Genomic DNA, 17,877 nt, shown 5'->3' with positions numbered 1-17,877 from the left:
CAGAAGCAGGGAAACTTGGTAAGTGTCCTTCCAGGGCTACATTTAGATTTCTACACATTCAGCAATATTTTTACCATACTTTGACCATACTTTACTATGCTTTATCTATATATCAGCTACATATGCACGATACTTCAGTAACAATTCTCAGGGATGCCATGTTAAACGTTGAAAGATTTTAAGATCCCTTATATATGGCTTTATGTAGGTAAAAGATTTCCTTTAGTTGCTTATTCCAAGGGCTTCATAACAATGGCATGCCAAAGAGATAACAAAAAAAATTAATCTTACGGATATTCAATTTATTTAAAAACTATTTTTGTCGCAAGTGCGCTACTTCGCGCATCTTTTTGTATCGGTGATACTGTTACGAGTAATCTAAGGTCACCTCCATATCCCCACTTCTTGGGCTGTACATGCCTCAATCATATGTGGGGCATAGTGTAGCGTCCAGGCCCGACGCATATTCAGTTCTACTCTAGCCTTGGAACAATAAAGACGTACTGAATAGATTTCCGCAATTCAACAACATATAACGAGGCCTTTACACTACCTGGAGACACATTGGCATGTACACATTTGATAGAAAACTAAATTACGCTAAATTCAGGAAAGATAGTGAATCTGAGATCACATAAGTTACCAGAAGCCCACATACAATTTACCCTGGAGCACTCGCAGGAACTTTTAGATCAAGGAATCATAAGACATTCCTAATCTTCGTTTAATTCTGCACTTTGGGTGGTCCCTAAAAAAGGAAACAAACTAAGAATGGTCATCGATTACAGACACATTAATAAGGATACCGGCCAAGATGCGTATCCCATTCCAAAGAATTATGGACAACGCCTTTAGAGGTTTAATTAGCCGAGAATTTTTTGTGTACATAAACGACATAGTAATTATAAGATAAAGCCTAGAGGAGCACAACCAAAATTTGATCATAGTGTTTCAAAGGATAAAATCATTAGGACTAAAATCAGAACCAACAAAATGTAAGTATCTACGACCGGAACTTGAGAATTTAGGCCATCTGCTCACCATGGATGCAGTCAAAATTTATTAAAAACTTCTCTAGTATAGCAAGACCTTTGACTAAGCTCACCCAAAAAAAGACCATATTTGACTGGACTCCCAAATTCAATGAAAGTTTCGGACAACTAAAGAGCACTCTATGCTCAGCACCAGTACTACGATTCCCGAACTTCAGGAAAACTTTTGTGCTCATCACAGACGCATCCGACCTTGGATTCGGTGCAGCGCTATCACAGAAAGGAAACCGAGGCTTGTTTATATCAAGAGCATTAAACAAGACAGAAGCAAATTATACTAGTAGTAAAAAGGAATTGTTAGCTATCGTATTGGCGGTGAAATGACGCCGTCAATATCTACTAGGAAAAAAGTTTGCAATTCACATAGATCACAAGGCCTTGATTTGACTCCATAATGTAAAAGACCCAAGCTCACGCCTACTGAGATGGAGGCTCAGATTAAAACAATACAAGTATGAAGTCCAGTACGCGTAAAGGTAAAGAGGATAAGGCTGTGAATTGCTTAACTAGACTATTTCGATTACCAACCTAGACGTGCTCAGTAGAGCTCTAGGAGACACAGACATCGTGGGAAAAGGAGTTACACTAGATGACAAATTACCTAACATAAAAATTCTCGAGACACCCATTATAGGGAAATTAAATAACTTTAAGTATATGAAACCAAAGCGCAAAATTGCTGGTAAAGAGAAAATCGACAGTAAGATCAAAATTAAATTACCTGAAAGAAGAATGAGCAAGTCCTTCGAGAAATTAACTTAAGAGTCAACTGATGATGAATCAGAAAGCAAATGCTACTGGAAAATTGTGGAAAACAATTTAAAGAGAAAATATGCCAAATTACAAAGAGGAAGAATGGCTAAGACACCTATGTTAGATGATAGACGATTTCAAGAACAAGAAATTACGATACAACTATACTTTGGAGACCCTATGTTTCCACCTATCGAAAGAGAAGAAATGGTAGAAAGAACCAACTATTTGTCCAACCACTACGCAGACTTCAGTTTTCACTTGTGTTTAAATAAAACTCGTGAGCCATCTAGACAAGAAAAGGAAAAAGTCATGAGAGAAGCTGATAGTCACCACTTAGGAGAAAACAATACTGTTAGTAAAGCAAGAGCAAAAGCAGAATGGGCAGAATTGGACGAAGAAGGTAAACGGTAGGTCAAATCATGCCTTACCTGCCAATTACAGAAGGCAGTTAGGATAACAAATCGGGCCACAGGCTTTATCCCCGATATTCACCTAAACCCGCATGAGAAAATATCCATGGACATATTTGGTCCGTTGCCAGAGGCAAGGAGTGGAAATAAGTATATTTTGAGTATCCAGGACAGATTATCGCGATACATTTCACTACTGACAATAAAAAATGAAACTCCCGAAAGCATCCTGGATAATTTGATGCAACATTAGATCTACGTGTTTGGGGCATCACAGGTCATTCTAACTGATCAAGGACCGAATTTCTTGTCTAAACTAGTGCAGCAGTTTAAAGAAATGTTTAAAATTAAATATATTAAAACTACAGAATTCCATCCACAGTCAAATGGAAATATAGGACGAATGTATTTAACATTAAAAAATATGATTAAGACTTCGATGGCATAAAATAATAATGAGCGGGATGAAAATATCAACTTCATAAGCTTCGCAAAAAAACACTACCAGAAATGAGACGACGGGAGTTTCACCCATCGAGATGACCTTTGGAGGAGACCGAAATCTTCCTTCGACACTAGGTCGATCACCAACACTCACTCATAGTCACTAGATTCGTAAGTGGAAAGCCAAACATGAGAAATAAATTCAGAAGGCTAGGGAGAGGATCCAGCTACAACAAGAGAAGTCTAAAAGAAGCTTGGATGAAAACATAACAACAACCTGATCATGAATTATACGGGCAAAATTACGAGAATCCACATAGATCAAGTTATGCCGTTTTATGTTTCTGACAATGTCCAAGATATTAGTGATTCTAGTCCTAGTGACCCACCGAGCAACGTTTCTCAGCGTTAGACTACCAAAAATAAATTTTTGTTCAGACTATCAAATAAAAAATTTGACCAAAATTACAGAAATATGTGGCTCAATCGTATTCTGGAGAACTTAGAGTTCATTCAGCCAAGGGGGTCCCGTTGCGGAGCCCAGCGCTCGGTCGCTTGTTTAGCCGCACGACCCTTTTCATTGTTCGCAGATTAGATACGGTTGACCGGTTTCTCCAAATTGGCCTAAAAATCATTTAAAAACTCTTTCAATATTCTTTCAACTCATTCTGAACTCTTTCCGATCTTCACGTATTTTCTGAATTCATCCGTATTCTCGGCGTACTCTCTCCGCACTTACCGTATTTTTTCCATTCTCGCTAACCCTTGCGCACTCTGACTCGTTCCGCTCCACTCAGCGCAACTCTGAGTTCATTTTGTGTCAAGATCGCGCACTCTTCGAAATCCCGGTATTCTTGCACTCCTCGTAACTGACAGTCGTACCGACTGTAGATGTTAGTTTGGACATCGTATGTGTGGGATAAGTAAAAAATATAATCGTCAAAACTAGGATTCTGTTTAGTGGAGAAAATTGCTATCTGTATAACGATTACGACTATTGGAATTATACCCAGGCGTTTAGAGAATAAACTAACATATACGATAAATGTTACCTACGATGTAAATTACGAATATCAATATCTATAAGAGCTTGAAGCACAATGAATACAATTACCAAACAAATAAATGTAGACGAATTAAGGAGAGGCAGACTAAGTATCGATGGCACACGGAATATATTAAATCGTATATCAACGCACAGGTGAATTAATACTTGGAAAGAGACAAGTCTTGAATGGTTAAAATCGTTAGGCTTCGTCGTGATAGCTTGCATTGTATTGTTTGCGCTATACAAAAGCGGTATATTAAATGCACTCTCTAATTGTATTCCTAAGAAAATTGGCTTATTTTGTATATAGAATAAAAATGCCGGACTGCCGAATGCAGTCACTTACGCTGTAAGTACGCGCCTACTACTGGAAACATGTATTATGTATTACAAGCAAACCTAGAAGGGCAATATTGCATATTTTTGGAGAACCAAAACTTGCCTAAAAAGAGGGATGTTACGAACGATCTAATCTCACTACCGCAACCCCTCGCCTTGAGCTGTACATGCCTCTAGCATACGTGGGCCATACTGTAGCATCCAGACCCGACGCATATTCAATTCTACTCTAGTCTTAGAGCAATAAAGACGTACGGAATTGCTGTCCGCAATTCTGTCCGCAATTCAGTTATACATACAGGATAAGCTTTAGTTATTTACCAAGTAACAATACCATTATTTCCAATTAATTAGGGCATTGAGAAAGATTTATAAAGAAAAAATTAAACGTTTAGCTATTTTTTTATTAGTCACATGTACATAATTGTTTAATGAAAACATATAGAAAACCCATAATTAACAGGTATTCCTTACCTAAATATAAATTACAATTATAACAGAAGTTGGCAATAAAATAAGTAACAATCATGGTAATTAAAAATAAAGTGAGAAAGGAACGTTGTATCAACAGCTTGAATTGATTCAAACGGTGAAAGGTCTTACGATGAAGGTGCCATTCGTTCTAAAAAATAAAGTAAAAATTGTCCTTTTATAATGTTGGCAAATACAGTCGGATATATAATAATAAAAGCACACATTTTTTTGGGATATTGTTCTGAAGAGTATACTAGACCACAATTATATAGAATTTTCTTTTGAGCAATGTATAGATTTTTAAATTAAGCAATTTGAAACTCACTAAATTGTACATTTAATTACATTTAGTTTAAACATCCCATTGAGATCTATACCTTGAGAAAATAATTGTTTTGAGTCCAATGAACTGATTTCTGTGATCCAATCACATTTTTTATTTAATCAACCAAATACTTAATTAACAGAAATATTTGGGTAAAATAATAAAAAAATTGGGTAAACCAAGCCAATATTTTGTCCATTTTTGAACCAAGAAAAATTTTTTTGAACAAACCAAATCGTTTTTTGAGCGAAGGAGACCTTCTGACCTGCAGAAATGATTGATTCATAATTGTTATTAACTGAAAAGTATTTAAAATTAAGTGCAGATCCCGTTATATATGAAATATGTAATTTTAAAAAATACTGTATATCGATTTCATCTGAAATGTTATTTTATGCATAAATAAAAGATCTTAAAATTATTTCTTATAACTGCAATTAAAAATTGGTAAATATTAACAATGACTTCCAGAACTCTAGTTGATTGACATTTAAGTGAATGCATATGAACCTTGCATATAAAGTTTTGTGAGACTTCTTATAAAAATTCCAGTGAATTTTTATTAAATAGTATTAACTTGCCTTCTTATATTAAATGTAAGTAACTCGAAATGTATAAAAATGCACCCTTTTATCAGACTACTCTGGCGTCAGAACCGGCCAATAGAGGAAGATGTTTAATTTTCTTTAAACCTCAAAATTTAGTTAGAATTGTGCGTATTTGATTAAAAATTAATCTTCTTTTCTTGAAAATTAATCCCTTTGCTGTAAATTTCATTTATTTTATGGATTTTTTTTTAAATGAATTTTTTATACTAAACATTTAAATATAATATTTTATTTTCAACGTTTATCTTTATTGTTAGACATTTAATCTTTTTGGTTTTAAATTGATTTTTTCGAGTGGACATTTAACTATATATATGCACAAATAGAAAAATAATTCAAATTGTTACTTACCACTGCAATGAAAAAGTTGACAACTAAGGACAATTTGGTCCGGTACAAGAGGCTTTCTTTGGATGGCCTCCGTGGTATCCATGTCCTCCGCCGCGGCCATGTCCTCCACCGACTCCTCCTTTGGCGTCAGAACCGGCCATCTGACAAAGTGCAATAATGCACACTAGGAAGACGATAGTAACAGTTCTTAGGGATGCCATGTTGAACGTTGAATGATTTTGAGATGTTTTTCATATGACTTTATATAGGCGAAAATTTTCCCCCATTTGATCATTCCCAGTGCTTCATAACAATGACTATCGTGAAATATCATCAAAGTTGCCCAGTCGAATGAGGGCCAAAAATGTCTTCGTCATTCAGTCCACAAATTGAAGTACATATATTTTATTGTACTTCATAACCCAGTTTTTTTAACATATGTAAAGGCACTTTATCTTAAAGAAAAAAATTGAAATTTATTGACACATACTGGTATTAAAAAAACAACTGTTCAATAAATTCAAGACAAGCAGAGGTTGCATCAGACTTTACCTACATGAATTGATATAATTTCACATTCCACGTCTCGCTTTTAATTTTTCACAATTCATTGTTTTTTCATACCGTATCGTATGTCGTGGTTAACTTTAATCCAGGTCAGCAATAATACGTAAATTTTCAAGACGCGAAAAACGATACCCCCCCCCCCCCAGGACTTTTAATTTACACTCACTTTTTTTCTGTTTCAATGTAGAATAATTAAAAAAATATTGTGTATAAGTTGAAATGCACTCATTGATATTACCCAATTATTATTTGTATTTAATCAATCAAACTTTTTTCAAATGTACAGTTTTTTATGCTTTTTTAACCCACTAGCGCATAACGCGCACTAAGAACCTTTTCTTTGATGAAAAAACTGTATTCATTTTCCAGTAAAGTGACAGCATACGTTTCTTACCAATTTTACAGAAAATCTTATGTAATTTCAGAATGTTCTATATGACAGAGAAAAATCCCATTAAATTCAATATGAATGACACCTTTATATTTTTAATTTGCATAGAGTTCTTTGAAATTAGCAGATCAGTTTTCTCATTTACAAAATGTGATTGGCTCGGCTTGTGACATAATCCGACAGGGCACTTTCAACCTTTTTTAAATAAAAAAACATAAACAATAAACTTTTAAAGTATTTTTAGAAAAATTACATTCCACTATTTAAATTTAATTCAAATTTTCTAAAAGATTTCATTCACTACACTGTAAAAAATATTGCTGAAAATTACATTTCGTTCTGTAACTTTTTTCCATGATTTTTGTGAGAAGATTGCACGTTTCTTGTATATTGACAGTGATTATTAAAGGAATTTTACCATACATGAATAAAATTCACAATGAACGTGTAATTTTTCCACAACAATCATAGGACATAAAAATACCAGTGATTTTTGTGGGAATTTTACACTAAAGTGTAACTGAAATAAAAATGTAATTTCACAACGTTTATGTTAGCTTCCAACGATTAGTGTAATTTCACACGAGGAGTGTAATATGTTTTACAGCAGCGATGTAAAATTCCATAATCCTTGTAATTCCGCTGTTGAACGCTTGGTGGCTCTTGATAACTTCCGAGGCCTGCGAGTAAATTCAGTGCAAGATTGTGCAAAATTTTAGCGGCATTTGGATATATTTTAGAATTGAAATCATGGATTGTGCTGGGTTGAGCGCATCACAAAGGCAAAGCGCAATGTGTTTTACTTAAATAATTTTTTTTGCATGTTTATCATGCTTGCGAAAAAAAATAATTTTGAAGGTTACGGCTGTTTAGACAGCAGTTGATATAAATTAGGATGCGCCTATTTCGCCCACTGATCATAACCTTGTTTGATGCGTATTTATTTTGTAACAGCAAACCAAACAAAAACTTAAATTTTTTCTGTCTAATAAAAACCTGACTCCTTTTATTTATATATCTTATTATTCTTACGTTTCGATTTAATTAAAACATATATTAAGCGATTCAAAATACTCGGGCTGGTCATTGCGCATGCGCAACCTTTTACATGCGACGCTTTACAGCGTCACTGTAATTTCACAAAGCGAATGTAAAATTCCATTCTCCCAAAACTGCTTTTTACCATCTGTGTGCGATTTTACACTATCGTGTTTTTTCTATCTAATTGTGGTAAATTTCCGATAGTAATCACTGGTATTTTTATGCCCTATGATCTTCGTGGTAAAATTACATGAAACTTTTTACAGTGTACGTTTTAAAAGTAGGAATTTGTAAAACAAACGTTGCTTATTTCAATTATAACCAAGACCATTTCTACTAAGTTTATTCTTCATTTTATTATATTTCTGAAAAAAAACTGTCGGATTTCAGTACTGACATTAAAAATATACCATTCTTCAGAATCATTCAAAATTTTCAATTCGAATAAAAATCATTTGAATCATCAACAAATTTCGTTATATTTTAGATTTAGTTGGCGAATCTAAAAATTTTATTTGGAGCAAGTACATGTAAAAAACATTTAAAATACAAATTTTTTAAAACAAAAATTGTCTTTTCTCGAACTCAGTTTAAAAAAAAACAATTTCAAACATTGGAATCATAGCAATCTTGTCCTGCATTTTTTTTATTCTTAATTTTTAATTTATTATCTTGAAATTGCAAGATTCTCAGTATATACTTGCAAGATATAAAGAAAAAAATTATTATTATGAAAAAAGTATTAACAGTTAAAAGATTTTAAATTAAACATTTCAGAATTTTTTTGTTTAAAATTTGTTCCTTTTTTGTGTTTTCATTTGGTAATTAAAAATGAAATGGTTGAATTATGAAAAGTTGAACAATATAAAAATGATAATTTTTATAGAATTTAAATCTACTCAAAATAATTCGAATGTTAAAGGACTAGATATAAAAAAGTTTTAATATTGCAGATTTTGGTGATCACAATTTTTCAGTTTTAAATCAAGTTCGGATTCATATAAGTCTTAAACGTTCCGTTTTTCATATTTAGTTTTTACGCTTAAAATTACTTCATTCAAGAATTTTTTTAGAATAATTTAGAAAGGTATACATAATTGGACATTTTTCTATTTTAAACGGCGAAAATACGCTGAGTTTAGTTTATAATCTTAGAAAGAATTATCTAAACAATTTTAGTATTTAAATATAATTTTATTATGTAAGAAGTATTAAAAATTCTATAATTTCAGAAACTTCGTCATTGAAACATTCACTTTAGTTTCCCATTTCAAAATTGTTGAATTATAATCCTTTCTTTATAGATATCCTAAAGAAGATTATTCACAACTATTAGTTCATTAATTATTTTAAATAAAAATTTATATAAAGTAAACAGTTTTTAATTTTTAATTACTTACGCAGTGGGCACAAAATTTGGCGATGTCTTCACGAAATCTTTACGACATCTTTACGATATCTTTACGACATTCTATGTCCATGTCGTTTCGGTGTCTTTACGATATCACAAAGACATCGTCAGATCATGCGACTTATTTACGATATCGTAAAGACGACTTAACGACATGGACATAGGATGTCGTAAAGTTGTCGTAAAGATGTCGAAACGATGTCGTAAAGACGTCGCTAAACTTTGTGCCCACTGGGTAATTCGAAAGCTTTCAATTAGAAATAATAATGTTTTAATCCTCTACATTTTAAATCATCAGATTTAAAAAAATCAGATCATAAATTATTCAGTTTTTAAATGGTTTTATTTTCGAAATTCTAATGTGACATCATTTGATTTTCGTTTTTTTTATTTTTATACTTAAGCATAATAATATTATACAGGTTTTTGAAGCAATGTGGGACTGATGTAATAACTCTCTTAATTCTCAGATTTTTCTGTTCATCTCTCTAAGAGATATTATTTCAAAATATATGGAAAACCAGTCAGTTTGAAGAGAAACTTTTCATAGCACAGGATTAAGAAGTAAAAATAGAGTCCATATTTTTTAGAGGACAAGAGAAAATTAACCTTAGGGAACAAGTTTTGTTTTGTTTTCAAAAATTACTTAAATTTAAGTTAAAAAAAATTGAAAAGCAGAACAACTAAAGATTACTAATTTATTTTGTTGATTAAAAATTACCACTACCAATTCGTAACAAACATTTTGACCAAGGAAAAATGTCGGGCCAGACTTTACCTAAATGACTATATAATTACAAATTGCACGTTTCACTTTTCATTTTTCACAAGTCATTGTTTTTGTTCTTTAGTTCACATTATATATCGAGACTAACTTAATTTGAAGTCAAAAACAAGACGTGAATTTGTCAACAAAGAATGACATGTAAAAAATAGCAGGTGGAGCATGAAAAATGGTACAAACAGTCTAAACAATTTTTTGTCAAATCCATTCTTTATACAAATTGTAATTGCTATTTGAGTGTATTTGTTTTCAAGTGAAAAATACCTTATAGGGCTATAAGACCTTTTATATCAAAATACAAATATGTGTTAACAAATATTTTCAGAAAAAATATTTTTTGACTATGAAGTACCCTTTCAATTGTTCCCAAAAGAACATATGTTATTATTCAGGATGTAATTATACTATCCAAAAAATTATTGTTCTGCAAAAAGAATCTTTGGTAAAATGATAACGAACAAAATTTCTGGACTTTTCTGGAGATTTGCTAAAAAGTTATTTACAGTTCGGGCATATGTTCGAGAAAATATAATATGTTTATGTAATGAAATAAATCGAGAGTTGGGTGGCTAAAAAAATATAAGTTGTTTTGATTTCTGGGCTCAATTGCCAAAAAGCTTCCATTTGCTGAAAAAACAATTCTGATTTTTTAAAATGTTTTGAACACGGGGATCTTAGATTTCGCAGGGTTTTAACCGCCCCCAACCATAAAAAGCCCGCATCTGTTCACAGGTTAAAATTTTTTTTCAGTGTTTGCCAATCATCGTAGAAAACGGTCAGGAAGGGAAATAAAATGAAAAAATATAAAAAGTTCAAAAACCTCACGTAGATAAATAATCACGAACAATATTACAAAAATATGATACGAAAGATAGATGACATAAGGCACCGTTATTAGTAAAAAAAACTACGTCTTTTAATTTTTTGATAGATTTCTTGTTTACTAAAACAAACTTCTACAGAAAATAAGTATAAAGATGTATCAAATTATATATAAAGATACAATGTATTGAATAAATGGTAAGTAACACCCCTAAGATGGAATAAATTACTCTTAATTATTTAATTTTTGCCTACAAACAGTAAACAGTCATCAGAAAAGGTTAAAGAATAAATAAGAATAAATAAAGTACAGGAAAGTGGAAAATCCATTCACAGAAAGTAAAAAAGAAACCTTTTTAAACGAACATTTTATTATTAAGATTTTTGCAGCTTCTAATAAAATTATTTGCACCCTGTCGTATAGGATAATTGGATTTTGTATCAGTCGAAAATAATTCTTTCTTTAAAAAACGGAGTTCTACATTTCTGAGGGTACTTTTTATCTTAAGAGTGTTATTAACCATTCAGAAAATGCATGGTATCTTTATATATTTTTCCATACATCTTTCTACGTATATTTTTATAGTAGTTTCCTTAATTAAATAAGAAATCTATAATAAAAAAATAAAAAGGGTGATTTTTGACAACTTGGTGTGCCTATACCGTCCGGGCACTTGTTCGAATCCACGGCAAAACAAAACCATTTGAAAAAAAGAGATTTGGAGGGGGCGCAATTCCCACGAAGTTTAGCACGTAATTTACGTAAGAAAGGTAGACAGTTTTGCACATGTTTTACACAATCTTCAGTATTAACCGAATCAAGTTAAAGCTCAAAATTTGTCTTCAAAATTAGCCATAGAATACGAATCAAATATTACTTTATGAATATCACCCCGATAAGTCTGTTTTATAAAGTTTATAAAGTTTTTGATATTCAAATTGCTTCTAATATACGAAATAATACTATAACAGTTAACTAGATGTTTACATTGGTTAATTCTACAATTAATTATTTTTTAAGCAGCTAGTTAGAGTAAAGATAGAAAGTCGCGGTGTTTACAAAAAATTTCCACTTTTTGTCCAATTTTAAATTAAGGTAAAGTAATAATTAATTTAATGTTAACAAGAATAATTTTTAAAACAATTTATTTAAAATCATTTTTTAGAACGAAATTCTTAACAGTAAAACTAAACTAGAGAAAATTCCCAGAAAGGTTACAAAACAAGCTTATATATCTAATAGGTGGTGAGTTATCACTCTTAAAAGAACTCGGATTTTTTTATTAAAAGAAGCAAAGAACCCTAATTCTGAAGTTTGTATCTGTACTTTAGAACCTGATAATTTTGTGAAAAAATGTTCTCGATTTTAATGAAAGTAGACGAAATTTCTAGTAATTAGAAGAAAATAACTTCGTTCGTGGGAAAAGCTACGTAAATGATACCTATAAGACGCTGTACTTCAGGAAATCATTCGTAAACCTAAAAAAAAAATCTGTTAGTCTGCTTGGATCAAGAGTTATGACTCTACCAAGAATGTACTGGAAAATTTACTGCGACCGTATTTGAGCATTTGGGTGGCATATGTGTATTCTCGTTGTGAAAATTGCTTCCAGAATATTGGTTATCTAAGTGAAAGAGAAAAAAAGAAATAACTGGTTCAACATTGTTTTTTATTAATTAGAAAAAGTGTTATTGAAGGTATTAATTTTATAATGTTTTATTATTTAATTTTAAAAATGCCAATAAATTATGAACTTATAATTGAGAGGAAACAATTATTTTACTAATTACATAGTATCAGGAGATAAGCTACGCCGTAGAAACTCGAACATTGTTTAGTAAAATCAACTCTTTTCGACACTATCTTGGAAGGAGAGTAGCATGCGCTTTCTTAGTGGTTCCACTAATAGGACATCGGAAATCGTTATTCGAAATATAAAACAACAATACAAAACAACAAAAAAACAATTTTTAACTATTTACATTGTTGTTCATCTTCTGATACTAAGTAATTTATCAGTCAATCATTCAATCAAATAGTCAATTATTTAATTAATTTTTTCATCAGTTGCATGACGGCGTAATTAATTTCTTTATATATTCTTTCACTATCAAAAATTAATAAAAATCGTTTCCTCTGCGATGATTAGCTTATTAAATTTTTGCATTTTTAACATAAAATAATAGTTGTATCTAGTCATCCCAAAAAATTGGGGAAGTTGGACAAGGGGATGCACTAGTCATCACGACTTCGGAACGACGAAATACTTCGTAAAATAATACGACGTTGCAAACCTAATCCCTTTAATAACATTTCTTATAGATAATGAATAACCAATGTAATAGCAGCTCACAGAAACAAAACAAAGTGTGAATCGAACTCTAGTTTGAGGGTACCATTTCCCAGTAACCAAAATTATACTTGGTAGTGTGACAATTTAATCATTTAGAAAAAATAATTTGACAGGCATTAAGTTTGAATAGTTTTGCATAGTTTTATTTTTAATTAAACATTTTTTTTACAATTCAATTTGAAATTGGGCTTGGATCATGGAAAAACTGCTTTGAAAAAATTTCAGTTTTTTACGCTTTTTGGGAATTTTTCAATTGTATTGTCTGTCAATTAGGGATTGTCCATATATTACGTAAGACGTTTTTCTGTTGTTTGAATAAAGACGAAAATAATATTTTTATCAAGTTGAAAAGGACACAGCGATATAAACAAAAGAAAAATGTCTTACGTAATATATGGACGATCCCTTAAAAGTTATTACATAGTGAAATAGTTAAATTTTAAATATGTAGCGGTATTAAAATTATAATTTGAAATGTTTCGATCCGAAATTTTGAAAATCTATAATACTTTATACATAATTTGTTGTTTGTTTTGCATTTTTTCTTCCGCTTTAGGTGAAAAAATTTAATTCCTATTCAATCTTCATTATTGACAGCTTATTTTGTTCTTCAGAAGATATTTTATAATTTTTTCCTAATTATTTTTAAAATAACCGAAAATTACCATTTTTAGCTAAGGCGAAAGAAAATACAAGAAAAAAATGTAATTTTGTATGAACAATTATCCAGATTCCGCTATTTTCTTCAGCAGTGCACTTAGATTTTTCGTTTAGAACACATAAATGTTGAAGGTTACAAAATTTTGTAACTAGATTTTAATGAGCTCGAATTTTTTGTGAACCAAGGATCAATAATCATATTCCTCAGCTCTAAAATGTTAAAAATATTTTTAACTTATTTTTGCCCAAAAATAATTTTTACCACATTTCGTCCGTTTAATCCTCATTTAAAGACAAAAAAACTCAATGTGCCTGATTCTTATTTTTTTAGACAATAGACGTTAAACTTACAACGCTGCTTGTAATGCAGATATTTACCGCATCAGTATTTTACTCATATGAATAATTGTTACATTCAGAAAAATATTTGACTTGAATTAAAGAAATCGTTTTTTTAATTCTACCAAAAATAACTGTATATAATTATAAAGAAAATACAGTCGAATCTGGATGTAGTGTCACGGTCAGCCCCAAAATTGACATTAAATCCATGTTTGACAGTAATTTTAAATTAAAGACAAATTTTCGTTGGAACAAAAAGAAATTTCTTCTAACCAACTGAACTTTTTTGAATCAAAAGAAATTTCTTTAGATTAAACATTCTTTCTTTTGACAGAGAACCAATATTATGTCAGACTTATTCAACTGCTGTTTTCCGTCGCGTATGGCCCAGATACATTTTTCTATAAACTGTGGTGGTCTCGAATCGTGGGATCAAAGTCAAGATACGGAATCATCGCATCTGCACTGAATAAAGTCGGGACATCTTTTTTAAAGTGACAACTTTCTCCTCTTTCTAGAAAATGGTCGGCGTTAGGAAATATTTGAAAAAATTCACAGAGATTTTTTCAACCTTCTTTAGTGAAATACCTAAAAAAGTATCTATTATATCATTCCAAATGATAAATAGGCAAATAATTCAAAATTTCAGAAAAAATCGTAACAATCTACCATTAAGAAAAGAGAATATTCTTAAAGGTAATAAGAAAGAGTTTGAAACATTATTTTTGTTAACATTAATGAGCTATTACCTTATTTTAATTAAAAATCTGATTATGATTCAAAGTAATATTTTATGTATTAGAAACAATTTAAATTTAATAAATCGTAAGAAAATCAAAATTAGCACCAAAAAGTCGCAAAATTCATTTGTTCACTTATGGACATATTTCGCACTCTACAAAGCAGACTTATGGGAGTGATGTTTATGCAGTAACATGTTATTCGTATTTTATGGATAATTGTGAAGAGAAATGTTGAGTTTAAACTCGAAGCGGTTAATGCTGAAGATTCAGAATAAAATTTACAAGAACGTCTTTTTTCTGATGAGAAATACACTTTATGGGACTTAGGACATTTTTTAAAGTCTTTAAAAAATGGATTTATTTTGATAATGATTCAAAAACATTTCCGAGCGATATGCATAAAAATTGAAACAAAACAAAATTCGAATCCTATTTTGAACCAACCTAATATACAAACATACACCACGTAACAAAGATAATATTAAAAAAGCATTAGCTACAGAAAAGATGATATAAGGCACCCCGATTGTTCAAAAACTACCCCTTTAGATTTTTCATTTAAGATTTCTTACTGAATGAGGTAAACTACTACACAAAAATAAGTATAAAGATGTATGAAAAAATATATGAAGATACCATGCGTTTTATGAATAGTTAAGAATACCCCTTAGATAGAATGAACAACTCTTAAGCGTAAATAGATTATATTTTCTTCTACAACACATAACAATAATTTTATTTTAGCCTACAAATTGCAAACAGATGTCGGAAAATTTAAGGAAATGAAAATGTTCAGAAAAATGGAAAATACCCTCAGAAATATAAAACACCGCTTTTTAAAATAAATAATTATTTTCAAACAATAATAAATTTAATTATCCTGTTCGACAGGATGCAAATAATCGCATTAGAAGCTCTTTGCGCTGGAGCGACTTATACATACCTGGACGTACCACAGAGCCGCATTCAGGATGTAACATCCAAAAAGGATACTCTTCGAAGCAAATACAAACGTCTCATCCGGCAGATTTGGTCTTCCGTACTGTCGGCGAGGAACAAAGTATCTGCAACGAACATGCGTGCCGTCCTGGTAGTACTTTATTCATTTGGAATGGTTCCATGGACGAAGAACGAGCTCAGATCCTTTGATATCGGAACAAGAAACGTTATGCACGTGAACAAAAGCATGCATCTTAAGTCTTCTGTTCCGCGACTGTACATCTCACGCCGTCAAGATGGTCGCGGAATATTGAGTCTTGAATGTCTTCACAACAGGATTATTCTGGGTACAGCACATAGAGTGGCAAATGGAAGAGAGCCTCTTCTTAAAATGGTCAGGAAGCACGAAGAAGTGGGCAAAGGACCGTTTCTGTACAAAGCAGCGGAGGAGGCTACTGAAACACTCGAACTTAACTTCAGTATCAGGGGTGAGCAAAATGCATCAGATTTTATCTATCTCGAGTACTCCTCCTGAAAGCCCGGATTAAGAAAGCACAAGAGAAAAAATTTCGTGAACAGCTCCTCGATAAGAGGCTGCACGGTATCTTCCACAGAATTGTGGAGGATCAGTCAATGTCTTAAGAGCTAACTTTTGATTTCCTTAAAACACCCGGATTGAAGTCTGATACAGAGGATTTCATTTTGGCATGGTTTCATTTGCATGGTTTGGAGGGTTGATCTACTGTCGATAAGGTACAATCTCCGATGATATAGCAGATAAATTAAAAAAATAATTACTTCTATTATTAACACCTAGGTAAAAATTAGCGTTATTTTCTTGAAGAGTTCTTATTCTGATCCCTCTAATAGCTTAATTGGAAAAACACCTGACCGGAAATCAGAAGTTTTGTGGTTCGATTCCCAATGGAGTGAAGATGGAGTAGGATCTTTTTTTCAAGAAATAATTATAAATTTCAAATTTACTGATTACAGTTTTTCACTAATGAGTTCCTTATATTATGTAAATTGAAAAACCAAAAATTTGTAAACATATGTTGATTTGAAATCTTAGAGGCTTCAGAATGCTAAACTTTTTAGAATGTACGTAGAATTTACAGTGAGATTAGATCAATCACAGTTTTAAAAGGTTCTCATCTCAGATTTTTTTGTTTTTGTTCCTAAGATATGTTCAATATTTATCTCGAAAAAAATATTTTTTGAAACTTTAAAATCACCAGTGTTGAAGTCAAGTTTTTCATATTACAAAATTAAAATGTAAAAAAAAGCTTTTATTTAAATAGTACAGTGAAATATAAAAAAAATTATTCAAAACCATGCATAATATTATTATACTCGAGTATAAAAAAATACGATAATTAAATTATGTCAGATTAAAATTTTGAGAATGAAACCATTCCAAAATTGAATTATTTAATATTTAAATTCTGAAAGTTGGATGATTTGAAATTCAGAGGAATTAAAGTATTGCATATTATTTGTAATTAAAAGCTTTCAAATTTAATGATTAAATTTTTTAACCATTTGACTTTAAATAATTTTGAATTCAAAACGATTGATTAACTGATAGTTATGAATGATCTGTTCTAAAATCTTTTCAACGAAACGGTTAAAATTTTACAATTTGTAATTGAAAACTAAAGTGAACGTTTTAGTTACGTTAAAAATTCAGTTAAATTATAGAATTTTAAATACTTATTACATAAAAAAAAATTTCTCCGTTAAAATGAAAAAATGTCCAATTATTTAAAACTTATTGAATTATTTTGCAAAAATATTCGAAAAAAGTAATTTTAAGTGGAAAAGATTAAAAATAAAAACGGAACGTTGTAAATTATACGCAACCGAAATTTATTTAAAACTGAAAACTTTAAATACCAAGAACTGTGATGATAAAAGTTATATATATAATTAAAAATTTGTCATAAGGACAACCGCAGGATTTCGCCGGGAGTGGGTGCTAATCTGGAAAATTGCACCCGCTTCCAGCGAAATCGCGGTAAAATTTCAGCCACAACC

Source organism: Belonocnema kinseyi, chromosome 1, assembly GCF_010883055.1.
Source record: "Belonocnema kinseyi isolate 2016_QV_RU_SX_M_011 chromosome 1, B_treatae_v1, whole genome shotgun sequence".
Classification (NCBI taxonomy): domain Eukaryota; kingdom Metazoa; phylum Arthropoda; class Insecta; order Hymenoptera; family Cynipidae; genus Belonocnema; species Belonocnema kinseyi.
Note: the sequence above shows the minus strand (reverse complement) of the source record.